The sequence below is a fragment of the Hippoglossus stenolepis genome, chromosome 16, assembly GCF_022539355.2.
Source record: "Hippoglossus stenolepis isolate QCI-W04-F060 chromosome 16, HSTE1.2, whole genome shotgun sequence".
Lineage (NCBI taxonomy): Eukaryota > Metazoa > Chordata > Actinopteri > Pleuronectiformes > Pleuronectidae > Hippoglossus > Hippoglossus stenolepis.
This window is the reverse complement of record NC_061498.1, coordinates 21,280,581-21,301,100: the sequence shown is the minus strand read 5'-3', so window position 1 is coordinate 21,301,100 and position 20,520 is coordinate 21,280,581.

Here is a 20,520-nt window from a genome sequence, read left to right as displayed (position 1 = left end):
CCTGGACACTTAAAGTACTACTGTGGGTTTATACAGTATATGACAAGCTGGTTAATGTTTTCATTCTCATCATTTAGCATACAGGCTGTTTCAGTAAAAGGTAGGCCTATTGTAAAGTCGTATTCTTGCTATTATCACAACACACATCTGCAGCAAGTGGCTGGTTGAACAGTTGTTTTGATTTAAAATGATTCCATGAGGTTTCTGGTGCCACAGAGATTTATTTTTACACTAAACCCCAAACCATCACTAGTGCACTTGGATTTGTGGAGGGAACTTCCCTCCACATCAAGATCAAGTCAAGATCAAGTCCAACGCTTAACCAGCCCTAGTGGACCACAAGACTCTGTTTCACATGCAGGTTTTGCAATTAAAAAGACAATGAACATATATTTGACTTCAATCCGAACCACATCACTCGGTCCAAACATAATGCTGCGTTGTCTTGCGCTGGAGGACGTGACGCTGGAAGGAGACTGAGAGGAGACACACTGAAGGCTTCCAAGCTAATTATATCGTCTCTGTACTGAACCACGATTTAAAAGCAGTAATGTGTATGTGTAACATATATTCACAATCATTTCTTTATTATTCACATGGTATTATTGTATGTTTACAAGAGGTGGAAGAGCTGGATGGGTCACAGGCCAACGCTACATCCTGAATGTCTGTGAGTGAGTGAGTGAGTGAGTGAGTGAGTGAGTGAGTGAGTGAAGCACCATTTCCACTGGTCAAAACACCCAATTGCATTGCAAATGTGACACCTGGCCGAACATGCTAATTTTGCAAGACAGTGTGGGAGACAGTGTTCATCGAGCAAGACGCACCAGGAGAAAAAGACAGAAAGGCAAAGTCCTCGACTGGCAATGGGCAAGGAATCAGTTGTCTATATTTAGTGGGTTTACCCACATTTAAATAACCCGATAATTTTGGTGTAAAGCAGGTGAGTGAGTGAGTGAATGTCACCGTGTTTTTTTTTTATATAAGCAAACAAACCGTCACCAGTCCCGGTCTGCGAGGAAGAGCCACAACTCTGTTTGTGTCTAACGTCACAATGACGGGGGTGGTCAAGAAAATAAGTTTTTGTCCGTCCAGATTAAAACACAACCCTGGAGTTTTCAAACTTAAACAGGACTAGCAGCATTTCCAAAACTCTGAATTGTAGCAGTTGGAAGACTGGAGTTTGATACAGCATCAATGTGGACAAAGCAAATCAATATGCAAGCAGATGTCAATAAAGCCATTTTCAGGCATTTAACTCAGCTGTGTGTTCTGGTAGACCCCTTGTAAAAGCTCCTACTCAGAGATCCTCTGTAGGACTCACCGCGAATCTCTGTACAGAGTCTCTGGACAGGCTCATTGTTCTGGGTCTGTTCTCAAACAAACACTCTTGTGCTTTGCTGCTGCTAAGTGTGACGTCCTGTCCCCCGAGGAAGTAATTAGTGTGGTTTCCTTACAGACAGACAACAAGGCCCACAAACATCACAGCAGACAAAGGGTTTTCGCTGGCTGGATTCATCCTCTAAAGAGATTCCTGTGACCTCAGGAAAACTCTTAATCAAACACAGACACAGACACACACCAACATTGTCTTGAATCGATGAAAACGTAACATTAATCCTTTTCCTGTAAACAGACATACACTGGTCTGCCCCCTATAATTCCTTTAAATCCCACAGGTCACAAAATGAGGGACCCTGATGCCACAATTTTACAGCCCCTCACTGGTAACAGGAGGTAACACCTCCTCTGCTGCTCTCTGCTCTCCACCCACACTGTGTGGAAGAGAGCACACTCTTTATGGGATTTGTTTAGTCTCTATTCTGTCAGGAAAAACAGGGAGGAGGGGAATGGAAAGATGGAGGACTGAGGAACACATTAGAACGCTAACCCTAATGACCTCTTTACCTGAAAACAATTTTTTCACTGATTGCTGGCCTTTTTTTTTGTTTGAGTGCATTTTACACACTTCACCCCAAACTTACTTTAATCTCCTGCAGTAAGTGCAGACTCAGCAGGAGGTTCCCTCCATGTGCAGGACAGGAGGGGGGAGGGGGAGGAAAACAGAAATTAATTAGGAGGTGGAGGTACAATGCATTATTGATCATATTGAATATTGCTGTTGAGCCTTTTTTCATTCTCTCCTCATAATAATCTATCTATCTATCTATCTATCTATCTATCTATCTATCTATCTTATTTACAGAATCAGGTGATGTTTCCTTTTCATAGTGTGTCATTGCCAAATATTGCCCCAAGTATCCACATTTATATGTGTAGTGTTGTGCACAAAAACATGGGTAGAGACTCAAAGTACAATTTAATCAAATACTGCAAGATGTAGGCAGATTAAAGTTGAATCCTGCTTCTGTCACATCCCAAACTGTTCCAAATTAATGACATTAAATGTATCACAGATGATCACTTTCAACAGTGGGTAGACCACAGTAAGAAGAGCACTGAGGCTACATCCACTATGTTTCCATTTTCAAACACATCACACTACTCCAAGGTTTTAGAGTTGCTAAAAACTGATAGGTTTGGTAACGCTGCTTGCCCCATTTGAAAACTCTGGTGTAGCCTTTTAGTCTAGAAACAGAAATCTTTGTAAATGATGATGTAGACACTCACAATAACTTGTTGATTGGGTCTTTTTGGTCTCAATTCGCCAGGCTCCTACCACATGACCCCCTTCTGCAAGAAAACAACTGGTATTAGCCTCTGTTACTGTGAATGCAACATGGATAATCCTGTTGTCTTTGCTAACAGCTGTTGTACAGTTAAACTCTTACTTTTTGCCTTTGCTGCTTCTCGTTTGTAGCCTGTAGAGACGGACCTGTTCATTGTCTCTTGCCTCCCTCTAATACGCGTTTGTGAACAGGCTAGCTGCGTGTTTGCATGTTCTCCCCGTGTCTGGGTGTCTCTGGGTATTCTGACTTCCTCCCACAGTCCAAAGACATGCAGATTGTAGTTAGGTTCAGTGAAGACTCTAAATTGACGCTAGGTGTGAATGTGCGTGTGAATGATTGTTTGCCTCTGTATTTTAGCCCTGTGATGGGCTGGCATCCAGAGTGTACCCTGTCTCTTGCCCAATGCAATTTAACGATAAGCTTCTTCACAGTCCATATTCGGCCAAAGCACAAGATCAATGTTGACATTAAGTTGACTTTGCAGGATTCACATGAAGGTAATAAAAGTGAACAGTGCCACCGAGGCAGGACTTTTTCCCCGTACATGTACGTACTAAGTGTTTGATTTAGAAACAGGCTCTCTGTGTCCACAAACAAGATGTGCTCCAGTCAAAGCAGGAGTTGACAGGTCTGACTCTGTAACACAACAAGGCCGGACAAGAACAGAAAGATACAGACACAGTGACAGTCTCTGCTGTGAAATAACAAATACACCATGGAAACACTTTTTACTGCAGGTCTGTGCTGGTGCATATCATAAGATGCTATGATTTTAAAACAGTTTAATGACAGTGAGGGGTGGCGTATAGCTTGTGGTGATTTTTCCATGTTGAAATCTTCCACTGCTCTTTCTCTGTGTATGGCTCCTCTGTTTCATCCTGAGATATTAGTATTCTTTTGTTTCAATTTTGCGTCTGTTTCATGTTAGAAATGTCATCAATGTGTCCACTCACTCTGATATTTTCCAGCTCGATTCTCACATGGGCTCACTCAAACTTTATCTGGACATTTTACGAGACTTTCTGGAGCAACTGAGTCAGAATATTCAGAGTTCAGTGCATGTCTGAAGGCAGCTTAAGCCTCACAAATATATAGTTGTTTTTTAAAGGTTCTGTTATTTCCTAAAACTGCTGAAGACAAGAGACTAAGAACTCCCAGAGAGACCAGAGATCAGTGTAATAATCCCAAACAGGCAGCGACAATGCAAATCCCAACAAACAGAAAGCAGGGCAAAGTCATTGAGCACAAACAATGCACACACCTGTCTGGCAAGGAAAACAGGAGAGTGGGCTGATCTGACGGGAAGAGCAGGGGCAGGTGAGCTGATTGGAATCAGGCGTAGATGATCAAGCAGCAGGAGACATATGAAGGCAGGAACTGAAAGGATAGGAGAAGTACAAATTTCAAGATTTGGGCACTGCAGTTTCAACAAACTGTTTTTAGGCACATGGAGAAACTAAGAGAAACGCATCTTATCAAAATGAGGGTATTTGAGAAAAACTGGTAAAGATCCTTTGAAGATGTAAGAGATCTGTTTGATTCTGCACATTTGTGTGTTTCTTGTAAAAACACAAAGCTATCGAGGGAATTGTCTGTGCTATTGACAGGCATTCACACAAGTCAATAGTGCTGAATGTGCATCCCGCCCCCACAGCAGAGTTGACAGTATCTAGCAACCCAACGGGGAAAGTCGTGACGACAGCCTCCTCTCTGTTGTCAAGGAATTTTCCTCACAACCTTTTCCGTATGCCTGTGGACTTATCCAATGAATTTGACAGCGTAGTCCCTGTGTGCCGGTCGCTAACTTGCAGAATTTATAGTCACAGGAAGGGAGTTAATAATTCCAGAAAGCTTTCTGATTGGATGAAGAATATATAAACAAACGTGAGTGCAGAGTAAGTCATCAAACACAGTTTTACAGGAGGCGAAAAGACCAAGATTTAGATGTTAAAATAGGATACTGTGATATTGGTTTTATAACAAGAGATAAATGAACTATTAACATAGACACAGGATTAAACTTATCTCATGGGACCGTTCAACCAAAACAGTCACATGACATAACCTTCATAATGACTTTGCAAAGCAACAAACGATTCAGTCACAAAGTCATAATCTCGCCGACCTCTGGAACGCTGCCTTCCTTTTCCCTTTTTCTCTGCCACAGTTTAAAATAGCAGCATGTTGAGGCCACAAAAAACACGAGTATCCTTCACAAAGACTCCATTGTGCTCTGTGATTTGAAATGTCATCATATTTCACCATGTAACTACTGGTTGTCTCAGTGCTGAATCTAGAAAATGACAGAGTGGAGCAGAGTGACACATTGGCATAGTCACACTTTGGTCTGAGTCCAGCAGGAACCCTGCAGCTGTAGCATTTTATGATCTCTGGATCAGTCGCTGCTTCCCATACTACAGTAGGTTTACAGATTCCCATTCTTCCTAAACAGGGAAAACAAGGTTAAACAAAGCTCTGACAACATGTGTAATTCATGATTAATTTATCCCACATACTGTCTGTAATGTGTAGTATTGTCTTTGTCAGGTGTGTGAGGTCAGATACTCTAAGAGGCTCCAGTAACACACAGCATTCACAGACACACAGGAGACGCTATGAATCCAATAATATTTTTGTACTTTTGGAGTTGTGGCATTTAGTGTTTAACATATATTGATTTATTTGTGGCCATATATTGATTTCCTATTTAATCCACCTCAGCTGTTTCCACTGAGTAAATGAATAAAATCCACTTCATGTTAAAACAATTATAGTAATAATAATAATAATACATTTTATTTATGGGCGCCTTTCATGACACTCAAGGACACCTTACATGTACAAATAATAAAAATAAAAACAGATACACAACAATAAAAACAGGCCGAACATGAATACAAACAATATACAACAACAGACTAATAAAAGAACAAGTAAATACTAAAAAATTACAATTTAATTACATTAGATTGTATAGCCGCATGTCAGTTAATACCAAGGACAAAGGTTTGACAATTGTGCTTGTTCGTTTTTCATACATCTGTAGTGAAATCCACTGTTATCTAAATTTGACGATTGTGGTTGTGAATGTTTCTGTTGTTCTGACTTTTCAGAGACACGTGGACCAAACATATGATCATCTTATAGACCATGATAAATTGCCGTAGATTAACAGCATATTAAGTAGTTCAAATGCACCCAGCCTTAACAATCTACAGCAGTAAATTGCAACATATACCTTAATGCAGCAGCAATATCAATTAATTGATACTAAAACACTATGTGGGAACATTTTACTATGCTATCAATACTTTTACTGGTGATACTCTCAAGACGTTTTCCTGATTATACAAATTTTCTTTCTTCTGTCTTCTTTCTTTTTTTCTTTCCCACCCCCACTTTGTCTTTGCTGCCCGTCTGTCTCCCCTCCGCAGCAGGAGCACATGTACACATTTTACGAGGTGTTGAGCAACCTCATACAATGCCTACAATTATCTGTAATAGCTCACAGATGGGTGATTGCTGTGCCACATCAACATGCTGTATAATGCATTTTCAGTGCTTGTGAGTACAAACACACGCCCACACACACACACACGAGCAGCTTTGCAAATGGCTGTCTTGCTGAAAGGATTCCACGGGTAAGAGCAATCTCGGGGAATCCACCTCCCACGTGACACAGCTCCACTTAGCACTAGAGAGAAAAGTGGGAGCAGAGGTGTAATAATCTACAAACCCACACATGAACAATAAACGTGTAAATATTCCTACACACAAACACTGAAGCAGCAGTGCAGCATTATCTTTGGGTATAAACTGCCTTCAAAAAAGATCTTGTTGACCGTGTTCACAAAAAATGTTAAAATGAACATCCCTGTCTTGTGGTGTCCACAACGTCTGACCTTGAAAATGTCATAAGTTGGTAAACATCCACTTGATCTTAACGTGTGTACAAAAATCATGTACATTCATGATTCCCAGAGGATGCACTATTAGCCACTATGGCATTTTCCCTGATATACTAACCTATATCTAAAGACTTAATCCAGCAGTGTATGAGGCTTCTTCAGTTTCCAGTTCAGTCCATCAGAAATGCTAAAATTATGATGTTTTTCAGTTGCAAATAGCCGCTTGGTGCAAAGCATGAGAGAAAGAGTTGAGCAGTAGCTTAGTTTCTGTCCAACATAATGCACTGAGACATGATGGCTGTGGATATAAATCATTCAGTGGAGCACCAGAATAGTATGCAGTGGAATCTGCACAGCAACAGTCAAAGAAGGACATTTAGTTCACTTGCATGTCTAGAGCCCAAAGTATTTGTTCATTCATTATTCCTCCAGCTCACATTTCATTTGAGCTTAAAGGGATAGTTCACCGAAAAATTTAAATTCACCCATTATCCACTCACCACTATGCCGATGGAGGGTTGGGTGAAGTGTTTGACTCCACAAAACACTTTAGGAGTCTCAGGAATAAACAGTGTTGCAACCAAAATTTGAAGTAAATTTGAATTGAAGTACTGGTGATACATTTTTCAAACGTAATAAAACAATGGGAAAAAAAACATAACATGCCTACATACTGCTCCTGTGGTGTCATTCAAGTGTCCGGAAGCCCTGACATTCATATTTGTAGTGGATGTAGCAATGCTAGCGGATATAGCAATGCTAACGTGCACCCCACGCATGCCCTTGGGCAAAAGCTTGTGCAGTGTGTGTGCGTTTCCTGTGTGTGCGAGCGAAATCACACTTATAGTTAAAATTAATAATAAAATAAAAGTTTTAATAAAAGCAATATAATTGTAAAATATAACTTTATAAATAATCTTATTATAATAGAATATGCATTTGCTGTACTCCCAACATTTGTTTAACTTTTAACATCTGCCCAAACACTAAATATATAGTAAATAGTATCAGTGATACTATCAGTTATTGTGTTGAATTAATTGTACACTAACGCTAATTAGCAAGCCAATAATAATAATAATAATATCTTTATTTGTATAGCACTTATCTAAACAAGGTTACAAAGGGCTTCACACAAAAGTCCATGGCAAAATGAAGAATCGATTGTAATAAAAGATATTCTGTTCAGTTTAATTTAAGAGCCAAATCATAACATAATAAGGTCGAGACCTTACGTTTGTAGAGAAAACCCAACAGTTCCCACAAAGAGCAAGCGGTGTGGCGATTGTGGAGAGAAAAAACTCCCTCATTAACTGGGAGAAACCTCTGGCAGAACCAGACTCAGTGTGGGCGGCCATCTGCCTCGACCGGTTTGGGTGAGCAGAGAAAATGGGGATGAGTGGAGGTGGGTGGCAAAGAGGGAGTAGAAAGAGAGAGAGATGGGGGTGGGAGAGTACATATACACTTATGTAGTGTATGCCCTAATCATTCAGCTATTAGCTTTACTAAGTAAACACGTTTTGCATTACATCTACCATCGACTGCTTCTATTTTTCATATCCCATAATGAGTTGCTTGTTTTTATACAAAATAAACATTTTGGTCATTAAGAATGTTCGGTTTATTATGACTTTGAATTAAGGGCTGTAGTGTTTGCTGCTCACTACCTCTTCCAGTATTTGGGTATGTGGCATGTTGAAATGAGAGGTAAAGAAGAGTCACTCATGCTAAAATGTAATGTGTCTGAAGGAGGTGGATGGCTTTTTCCTGTTGGCTCAGCATTGGTCTGGTTTCTACATCAGTAGAGTGGATAATGAGCCTCGATTGTCCAAGCAGTCTAGACTGTCACTGACATATTTACCACTTGATCTAACTAGCAGATGAATGCACACACACATTTCCACAAGAGTGTATAAAGGGAAGGAAGTGCAAAGTTATACAGAAACAACAACACAGAACATCTGTATAAATACTTTTTATTTGTAAAGCTGCTTTCAGACGTGCAGTTCCTCCGTGCATTTCGTCCGTATTTTCTCCAGCGGAGGTGCATGTGTGAACGCAAATGTCCGAGTGAGACGCTCCACATGCTTTGCAGACTTTCTCCGCCTGAACTCCTAGTATAAAGTCTGGAGAAATCCAGCAGAATTCAATGTGTGAACAGCAGATGATTCTGAGTGGGGGGTTGACGATGCCTCTAACACAGAGACAGAAGCAAAAATGAAAAAAACAACAAAAACAAAACAAATATCTCCCAGTGAAAATCATCAGACAAAATATCTTCTCTTCATATAGTGTGTTACTCAAACTGTTCCTCATGAAGTACAAGTGCACACACTGCCACAGGGCTAACAGCAGAACAACAAATCATCAGTCTGTCTGGCAGAACAATCAAGTACACACAAAAACACACATCATTACATCATAGAGGCCTCGACATCTGTTTCCCACATGAGAAATACAGACTCTGTGTGTGTGTGTGTGTGTGTGTGCGCGCTTATTTGACTCTGAACATCTTTTTCCAGACAGCTGGTAAACAGAGATGAGTGTAGTTTAACTTTACCATTTGCTGGAAGAGGCAGTCCTGTACACTCCCTGTTCATCATATTCAGCTATATGAAGACCCTCCCTCCCCCCAATACAGGGAGCAGGTGCCGAGTCAGCCGGGGCTTCTGTGTCTGAGGAGTTAAAGGAATAGTTCACCGGGAAATGATAATTCATTCATTATCTACTCACCCCTATGCCAATGGAGGGGTGGGTGGAGTGTTAGGGTCCACAAAACACTGCTGGAGTTTCAGGGGTAAACAGTGTAGCAGCCAGGTAGCAGCCAAATCCAATACAACTGAAGATATTAGGGACTTATCTCCCACTCCAGAGCTGCAGGATAACAATTATTATTATTATTATTAGTAGTAGTAGTAGTAGTAGTAGTAGTAGGAGTATTATCAATAACACCTATTATTACTTAATTAATATATGAGCTATTGCTGCTATCATTAATAATCAATAGCATCTTTACACTGTTATTGTTTTCATTATAACTACTCAGAGCTGATACCTGATGCTGCACAAGTGTTCCTGCTCTCCCTCTCCTCTCTCTCCCCATCTCGATTTGGTGCTATACAAATAAAATTGAATTGAATTGAAAACTTATCTTCAGATGTAAACGTTGGGTGAACCGTTCTTTTAAGTGGTCTCAAGCAACTCTGACACCTGGCACAGGTGTCTGAATGGTAGAAGATGTGGAGGTTTAGGGGTTAAGTTTTAGCATACATTTGAAAATGAGCTCAGCTTTCCAGCTACCAGCTGTCCACATGAGCAATAGCTGGTGGCAGGGGGTTACCAGTGATGTCCCAAATGATTAAGTCTTCGTAAGCTCCAAGATGGTTTGAAACACTAGACGGTGTTATGAGACAAGGTAAACTAATACAATTCAAATATTATATTTATTTATTTGGTCATAAATATTTTAATATCAAAGAACAGTCATAAAATTTAGTTTACAGTTCAAAAACACTTGTAAGTGTAGCAATGAGAAAGAAGTTAAGTGCCTGTTTTTAGCAGGTTTACACACGTTTAAAAAACCTACGCAAACCTGCAAACCTTTGTATAAGAAAGTGAGGTGAGCTTTTAATACATACACAGGCTAAATTAGACAATCAGTCTAGCTAAAAGACTAATCCTCTAGATCCCTGAGAAATGATGGTTTTGATTTAAATGACTTGCAGGCTGACATGACTGAGACTCGGTCTTGTACATCTGTCCCTGACAAATGCTCCAGCAGCAGTGATGAGCCAGCATCTTGCTACTCCCTGAAGATTCTGCAGAGGGAAGATGTTTTCCTGCAGACAGTAGGCCCCACACATTCAAACTGACACCAATTATACAGCACCAATTCCAAGTCTTTCGCTCTCTGTCTTTATTACACCACTTTCTCCATCCTATCAGTCATTCTTTCAATTACATAATACACTTCCTCTCCAACCCACCCACTCCTTCCTTACTACTGTCCGTCTCACTTTCCTCTTCCTCACTGCCCCACACACTGATGTGAGGAGAGAAAAGAAAAATAAAGTCCTACATTGAGAAGAGCAGAAGTGCTTTGGACCAGAAACTCTTATATTTCTTGGTGTGTTTCTGTAAATTCAAGAATAATTATCAATCAATCAAATTGAATTTGTACAGCCCTATTCACAAATCACAATTCACTAGCATGGACCACACCAAGACAGTGTAACGTTTGAATCTTTTAATGGATATTCAGGCTGTATTGGATTTTGTGAATGGATGAATGGATGTGAAATTGTCGAACCTTACACCCCGGCCCGTCCACTCCGCTCTGCATCTGCCAATCGGCTTGCTGCTCCCTCACTGCGAGCTAAACGCTCATCAAAATCATGACTGTTTGCTGTCCTGGCTCCTAAATAGTGGAACGAGCTCCCCATTGACATCAGGACAGCAGAAAGTCTACACATCTTCCACCGCAGACTGAAGACACATCTCATCCGATCTATACCTTGGGTACAAAAAAAAAAAATTATATATATATATATATACATATTTAGTGGCACTTATATATTGCACTTACAAGTAGCACTTTGGAGTTTGGCTTTTACGAAGCAAATTGTACTTACTCAATTCTTGTTGTTCTGGGTTTGTACCCTCATGGTTGAATGCACTTATTGGAAGTCGCTTTGGATAAAAGCCTCAGCTAAAAAAATGTAATGTTATGTAATGTCATCATTTTCGAAACATGTAACTGTTCATGTAATTGATGAAAACAACGATTAAAGTAACAGAAGATTCAAACAATGTTTGCTGGCCTTGGTGTTAAAATCTTTGCCAAGTAGGGAAACTGCAATGATTTTCAATGAAAGACAAATGTTTAAGCCGAATGTTTAAGATATCCAATGTCTCTACCTGCTTCAGAGGCTGCCAAATTAAAGCTTTTAGGGGGCATTGTTTTAAATTAATGCTGAGGTTTTCAAGTGAGATTTTAATCTACGCCTTAGGTCTTAATGGGTTAATTTCGTTGCATTATAAGCCTGAAACAGGGGCTGGAAACCTCTGACCTCCAGGGAGAATGCAGCCCATGAAGGCAAACTACAAAATAAGCAACTCAGTCACAAAAATGTCTATGACAAACATTTTTTTGTGATAAAAGAAAAGTTAGACAAACTTTTAGGATGGTTTCTCCTGTCAGGTCATGGTCAGTGTGAAGGAAACATACGAGACACATGTCAAACATCACGGCAACTGACAAGAAAAGAAAATTAGATGCAGAATGTTGTAGTTTCCAAGAGAAACTAACAAATGATTATTTTGTAGTTGAAGTAATTGACGAGTCAGTGTGTCGCAGTGATGAAAAAGTTCAATCTCGTCATCATCACAGCTGGAACATGCAGCTGTGATGAATGAGTTGTAAAGACAAATCCTCTTTCATCAAGTTAATGCTCTCCAATGGTGTTAAGTGTCCAATAAGCAGTTTTATTTAACTGAGGAGCTGAATTCTCATTCAGAAGGAGCATTATAGATAAGAATCCTTGTTACCTTCGACAAGGAGGTTATGTCTAACTTTGTGTTTTGTCTGTTATTTATCAGGATTACGCAAAATCTGATGGATGGATTACCACAGAAATCTGGCATATTTAGGTGACTGATATTTATTAATGTGTACAATTTCTGATCTGAGAGATCCGATCACATTTGGCCAGCTTAAGTACTTCAATTGTATTGGATTTGGCTGCAACACTGTTTACCCCTGAAACTCCAGAAGTGTTTTGTGGACTCAAACACTTCCCCCACCCCTCCATCAGTATAGTGGTGAGTAGATAATGAGTGAATTTTCATTTTTGGGTGAACTATCCCTTTAATGTGTGCACGGGGCCTCTGAGTGCCACTCAGTTTGCTACAATGGAGCTGCTAGAACCTGACAAAGTAAAAAGTGTGAATTTGTGTCAAAGAAAATTCCCAGAGCAGATTAGTGATATGGAACAAGATACCGACATATCCCTGAAGGACACTGCAAGAAATGTCCAGTTTTTCTGTCTGACCTGTGATGGAACTAAAGACATATAATATAGACAAACTAGTGCTTTTTCTGCACGGGATCACTGCTGAGTTTCATATTATGGAGGGTTTCCTGTGCTTGTCAGCCATGCATGGCTCTTCCAAAGGTGAACACTTATGTGAGGACGTTGTTTTGGCTCTAAATTCAGATAAAGATGAGATGCTGGCCATTAGCGCAACATAGTCAGCAACAGTAACCTTAAATAACTAGTTTAATTTCTTATAGTCTGACGGCCAAGGAACAATCAAATTAATCCTGCACATGAATGACATCATCAGGACTTTAAGGTGCTTTTAATGACATAGAAAATGTTTAATTGCTTTACCCCTTTAAATGTGTCTGATCCCCTTACTGCACCCACAGGGCCCCTGTCAGTCCCCAGAGTCAAACAGAAATCTGTAAAGTCTTTTTTCTATTCTGTCCTTTATCTCAATCTGGATCCAAGACTGTACCCTTTCCGTAACACCTTTAGGAAGAGAGGAGCAGAAACATTTTTATTTCAAAGTCTAGACATTATTTGGTATTCTTATTGCCCCACTGCTTCCACCCCAAAAAGCAGGGTTATATGAAGACCACAGTTGTCTTCTGTTCTAGCCCTGGTTAAACTGAAGTAACTGGACATCAACCCACAGTCCTCCATATCCTGGTACTCCTCTCCACTGTTAGGTAATCATTGCGTGCCTGTGTTTTCTCCCCCAGAGGGCAAAGAGAGGGGAGGAGGCAGGGTGATGGAGAGGCCACCAGATCTCCTCCAATGAGCTGATAAAGTAGAGATGTGCATCCACACCACAAATTTCTCTCTGCCGCTGTGAAGCACAAATGTCCAGCATAACTGATATTATTCTGCTATCAAAAGGAGACGAGTTCTCACAATATCACTGTGACTAAGAAAATGTTTTAATAATCATTCAATGTGATATTTTATGAGCAATATGAGATGTAACATGATTTTTATAGTGTGTACTTTTGTTAGGATTATTCAGGTTTGTGGTTTGCACATGTGGTATAAGAAGTTCCAGACTGTGCATTCAAACTGGCTTCAAGTATGAGTGTATGTGTGTGATATTTATTTGCTATGGAGGTGGGGGTGGTTAGTACAGATCAGAGACAATGAGCCATAGTTCTGCAGCCTTTAAAGAACAAACAACCTTTCACACCAGAACAAACTGAAGAAAAAGAGAGAAGAGGAGACTGCGATGAAGAGGCTGCTGCTGCAGGCGAACACAAACACACTGTTATCTGTAAAAACTTGGCTGCAGTGAATGAACTCCGTGGTAAGAAGAATTGGACATTTGCCCTGTAGCCCACGTCGATCTGTGAAGTCCCTTTTCTAGTGGTCAAAAAACCCAGTAACACCCAGTAACATTAGGCTTTTGTCTGCAATGGGGAGTAATCATTCCCGGGTCAAATGACACTGTGCAAGGGTTTTAATGGCAGTCATGGAAATGAGACACCCAGATGAATGCGCTATTTTGGCAAGACTGCAAAGTAAGAGTGACTCAGTTTTTGGTGCACATTGGTCATCGACATGATGCACTGGGGGAAAAGAAAACCAGTGGCAAACTCCTCCATTGGCAACATAGGAAAGGAGTCAATTGCCTTTAGTAGGTTTAGCAGCGTTAAACAAACTTGCGTTTACCTGCTAATTTTGGTGTGAAAGAGGTACCAACAATGTAATTCACACTCTTTACTATAAACTCTGTCAATTAAGAAAAATAAATATAACAGCATAAAGATTTATCATGAAGAAGATTGAATTCAGCAAGTGACTACAAATAAGATTTTAATAATTCTAAAAGAGAACGTGTTTGAAAGCTGTGAATTATTTAATGTTTCATCAGTAAAAAGTCTGGCACAAAGGGGAAAGACTTACTGCAGTAGGAGTATCATACTTGAAAGGCATGTGAGACTCTACTTTGATTTTGGACATGAAATCAATGGAGGAGTCCTCACATAGGTTCAAATCCTGCTCACAGCACTGTGTTGTTCAAGCGCTTCTCTCCTGGCTCATCCTACAGTTAGCTTTATATACGAGATTTCATCCTCTGCATGTAAAGTTGTATTTAAACATTTGCACATCTGTGGGTAAGTTATATATTTTGGTGACAAGATGTAAATACAGCAAGACTTTCTTTAAATATTTATGCATTGTTATTTTTTATTTAACAAACTTGAAAAACTGAAAAAGACTTCAAAAGGAATTGTGGCCCGTGTAAAAGAGTAAATTATTAGTCTTAAATGTAATAATGAGGAATTGCAAAGCAGGTCCAGGAACAGTTATCTGTTGACAAATCCTTCAAACCTTATAGTTACACTCAGCAACTGACTGGGTATGTGAAGATAAAGGCGAGGCCTTCAAGCAGGGGAGATGATAAAATGGTATCAAACCACAACCAGCTAAAAACTTCTGCTGTCTGAAATGTCAAATCAAATTTCTTTTATTTGCATAGCCCATATTCACAAATCACAGTTTGTCTCAGTCCTCAACAAGAGTAAGAAAAAACCACCCTTTACCCCATAACAGAGGGGAAAAAACCATCACGGTCACGATCCATGACCACAATCCACCATCACGATCTTCAATTTGGCCACAGCAGCAATCCAGGAGCTGCAAACGATAAAGCACAAGGACGTGAGCAGTTAATGGTCCTGTGGATGTCAAGACAAGATTAAAAAGTACAAAAAGCTGCAGGTCTGCTGGGCAGTAAGTCACACCAAGTCCAAGATCTACAATCCCCAAATGTGCGTTTGGAGAATAATTTTGATTAAAATCATGAGAGTGGATTGTTGTGCTTTGGAGTTGTTTAGCAGCCAGTGGCACAGGAAATACTGCACATACACGAGGAAAGAATGGAATCCACTAAATATTAGCAAGTTCAAGATGGAAGTGTCCTGGAATCATGAAAGAAGGTGAAAGTTAAAAGAGGCTGGTTTCTACAACAGGACAAAGCAGAAGCTCAAAATCCACCAGTGCCATTTTCAGTTAACAGACAATCATCAAGCAGAATGAAAAAACAGGAAAAACCGAATAACAGAAATACTCCTTTTAACATTTTATTTGGAATTGTAGTGATTTGATCAAGATAAAAGTCAAAATTTACATTTCACTTTATTGATATTATACATATTTTACTATATTACCAGAATTATTTAATTATTTTTGACTTTGTAAATCAAACTTTTAAAGATTGTTTCTTGAAGTCATGTATAAATACAAGCTCCTTGTAATCTCACAAAAATACATTGATAGTTTATCCTAGCACAAAATAAAAAAGGGGAACACAGTACTGACGCAGAAACAGGCAGTTTCGCTTCTTCATGTTATTAATTCACATATTTTAATGACATGATGTTTTTTTTTCTTTTTCTGAGAAGACGACAAATGTTGTGATCACATGTGACACATACAAGCACTTCCTAAGTTCATATTGTGTTTTTTGTGAATTAACTGATAGAGTAATTTCCCTAATAGTGATTGAGCTCCAAGTTACATGTGAATTTCTTCTGTGTTGGAATCTAAGTGTGTTTTACCATGACCATAAATATTTAATCTCTACACAACAGGTCAGCCAGCCCAACCTGAATCCACACTGAAACTAAAAACACACTGATCTGCACTGTTTGTTCTACTCTCGTGCCTGGAGGGATGCCACTGTATACCTACAAGACCCTGTTTCTATCACCTGCATTCAGCTGATAGGTGGGTGGGACACTGGAGCAACCCTTTGACGTCAGTCCAGCTCCTCTGCCTTCTGTGACGTATCAACTGTTTGAAGCTCAGTGGAGTAAAAGACAATAGAGAATGAAATGAACTACAGAGAGCAGAGTTGTCATACCAGCTTACTGTTACCTGACTAACCTGATACAGCTGGATTTTCAGGTATGTATGCTCCGACTCAGGCCCATTGGAATGTAACAAAGAGGGGTGTTTACTGACAAATAGTTTTGTCAAAGTACAGGCAACATTTTTCTAATACTGGATCACTCTATCCTCCAGTTTCCTGTGTGTAATAATCAAGAGTCAGAAATGTGTGTGAGGCCTCTGGAGAAAAGTGAAAGAGGAAATCGTGGCTGCATTTAGCATGAAAGGCTTCCGACAGGTTCCCGAGAGCAACAGCTGTGTTGGTGGTGGCTTTAGTGTGGACTTCGTGAGGTGTCTACCGTCATTTCGAAAAAATAAAAGTATCGGTTCTGGCACTGTTTAGGCACCAGTACCATTTCAAAAGTATAGATGTAGCGTCCAAACAATAGGCTACCCAACCTTAAAGGCCTATCACAGATTATTATAAGGCTACAGTTAGCTTAGCTTAGGACAAAGACTTGAATCAAGGGGGAACCAGCTACCTGGTGTTGTTACAATGTAACAGGATCCACATACCAACACTTCTAAAGCTCATTGATTAAAATGTTGAGTCTTATTTATTTAATCATACAAAAATCGAAATGAAAAGAAAAGGTTGTAATGGCTGCATTGTGGGAGATGTAGGATCCTGTGTTTTTAAAGATCGACTCACACTAGGCACTAGAAATCAACATGTCTCCACCTCTCCTGCTGCATTTCTCTTAGATTTTTTGAAAGTGCAATAATAAATATCTTGAGAAAACCTTAAATGAGACTGAAATGCTTCTGTTTTAGGGAGAGTGAGAAGGAAGCAGTCACATAATCCAACCCTTTAGAATAAACTAGAGCCAAGAGAATGGTTTATGTTTAACATTACAGCGATAATAGAAAGAGCAGCAGAGGGGGCTTTGCCATGTGTCCATGTGTTTAAACCATGTGGCACTGTGATGAATGAGAAAATAAAGCTAAGACCAAACAGTATATGAATGGCCTTGTAAGATAAGCAAGATGCCTCACAGCTGGAATGTGATTTGATTAGTATCTGTAAGTGTGTCAGAGCAGCACATAGCTGAAGTCCTTGACATACCAGCACATAACAATTAGACCCTTCCCTGAAATAATAATTTTTCAACGGTTAAAACAAGTCGACCTTACACTACTCTCCCACTTCAAATAATAGTCATTGTATTATTGTTGATATGCTTTTATTGTTGAAGGATGGCACAGTTTAGTCATTTTATTGATGTTGGGCAGGGGTGTGTATTGTACGAACACATTCCACTGCTCACACATAGACCTATTAATACACTTTAATAACAATACTCTTCCAAACATGCACAACATGTCTAAGGGATGTCTTCATGTTGTTCTTCTACATACAGATACAACCTAAAATCGGTGCTGAAATAAGAATAACTAAATTTTGTTACATCTCAGAGTTTGGTGTTACTGTCCGTACATTTATTACATCCATGTCTAATTTGTCAAGAAGTGACAACAAGTGTTGTGATGAGGGAGGATTTTCCACAACCTGGCAACCCAAAAGTGTGCTTAAGCCTAGTTCAGACATGACCTGCGGGTAACATCCGGAAGAATTGGATACAGAGTTTACCCGCAGTTTGCCTTTCACACATGCAGCAGGAGGTTCTCTGCACAGACGCGTTCACAACAGATCCTCTGCATTATTCAAGTGAGAGGAGGAGCAGCCGGCAAAGGCAGGAAGTGACATATTAACTCTTCTGCTTAGATCACGTGATCATGTTTACAGGACCACGACACTGTCGTCAGCTCTTATCACCACAAACTCTCCTGACATCTTTCTACGTGTTTGACAACACTTTTTCACCGGGACATATTTGTTTTCTTTTTGTTTTTTTTTCATTTTTGTGTCTGTCACGTGTTAGAAGCATCATTGACACTCGCTCATGGTGAATCCAGTGGGGGATCCCCTGCTGTGTTCACTCAACATCTTCTCCTGGATTTCATGTCTGAAAGTAGCTTTACAAATGGCGTCTAAATACAACGCATAAGCAAAGAATCTCCATTCATCATCGCTTATAAAGCCTGTATAAGTGGTGCCTTATTAGAAAAGGACAATGTGAAGATTTATGTTTGTTAATAATTTCTTTGATGATTAGTCATCTGGTCAAACAGAGATACAAACCAACAAATCCCCATAATCCTCCCAAATCAGTGTAGAGGATATCAAACAGAGAGGGATAAATTCTGTCCGTGTTTTCGAGGAACAGTTTCCATACAACGTGACGGCAGACAGTAAAATAACCTGCAGTTAATGATGAAATGAGAAAGCACATTTTGACATATTACATCAGGAACCCTTGTTGTTAACAATTCTCCTACAAAATGCATCTAATTCACAGCAGTTCTAACCCTGAGAGTGTTGCTCCCTCTGTAACTCAGCAGACTGTGATTGTGATGAGTTACAGAGGGAGCAACACTCGGTTTCCTGATCTAGGTATCTATAAAACACTCAAATGTTTTCAACTTTCACTACCTAATTTCTAATCAATCAGAATCAAAATAACAATTACATATAGCATTACATATGTTTTCAGTGCTTACATGGAGGGTTAGCAGGTTTCTGGCGTTCTTTTAGTTACGTAACCCTATAAAAAATAACGTAAACAAAACACCAGGTAAACTCAGTTCTATTGTAGAAGGCATGTCTCATCTCCCCTCAGCCATGGAGGCCTGACTGGCAGACATGTAGATACCCATCAAAAACCACAAAGATTCCTACAATTTGTGTGCAGGTCTGAGGAGGGACACATAGCCTTCAGGTAGACAGACAGAGAGCAGAGGAAACTGAAAGCAGCAAGTCAACTTATCTCTGTGTTAATAAGAGAGGGGGATACAATAATCACAATTAAGCCACGTTTCAATCCCCCAAACCTTCCCTCTGAACTAAGACCCTTTCAGGAACTCCTTGCATTTCCACTGCAGGGACCAGGGTCTAAATAAAGTTCTACCCCAAAAACAGTCCCTGGACGAGGAGGGGTGGGGGGTAGTACTTTATAAAGTGGTTGTTTGAGTACTCTGAATATATACTGTTCTCTTGTATCAACATTATGGAGTCACAGAAGAAAGCCTATGACAGATGTGCCGACAACAAAGTTCAGGCACTTCTGAGTATTTTTGCTGAGGAGGATCAAGCAGTAGTAGAAGTGAAAAGGGCATAACGATAAAATTCATTTTAATATTGACCATGGAGGAGACGACAGACCATGTGGTAGAGGTTAATCAAATCATTCACTGTATAAAATGAGATTGTGTTCAAGTTGTGGCTGTGAGATAAACAAAACTAGTTTTTTAGACGGTGATAATCGCTTATTATGATGTCGGGGTACTGTAAACAAAATCCCGTGATCTTCCTCCGCTTTACCTCCTGTTCCACAGCCGCCCTAGTGGCACAAGCTCTGACTTGTGTGTTGGAGTCTAGGATAGAAGTTGTTCTTTTAGTACAAATAAAAATGAAGCGAAATTCCAATCTTCTTCCAGACTTATACACCGGCACACACATGGCCAGTGTATAAGTCTGGAAGAAGATTGTTTTAGTTTTAAAGCACTGGTTTGAAAGAGAAACTAATTAGTGTGGATAAAACAGAGGTGAGAGACAGCCTGGTAAATAAACCTGAGACAAGCAGATGACCACAGAGGCAGACAGAGCAAGGCTCCTCAGTTTGAAATAAAAAGTTAAAGGTTGACAGATGAAAGGCCAGAGGTGAGAACAACTGCTTCATTGACAGCAGCGTGGAGGAAAGAGACAGTTAGGTGCCGAGTGCCAAGATGAAAGAGAGAGGACCAAGAGGAAAGAAAAATGTCCAACAGACTGATGAACACACCACAACAGAAAGAAAGAGAAAGATTTAATGGCAGAACAGGATGAGAAGGCTCTCTTGGTCTTAAGACTCTCCTTGTGGTGGGGTTTCCTCCCCATACTGCTGACTCACTAATCCTGCTTCTTACATATTGCTCCAACAGCTGAATCACAGT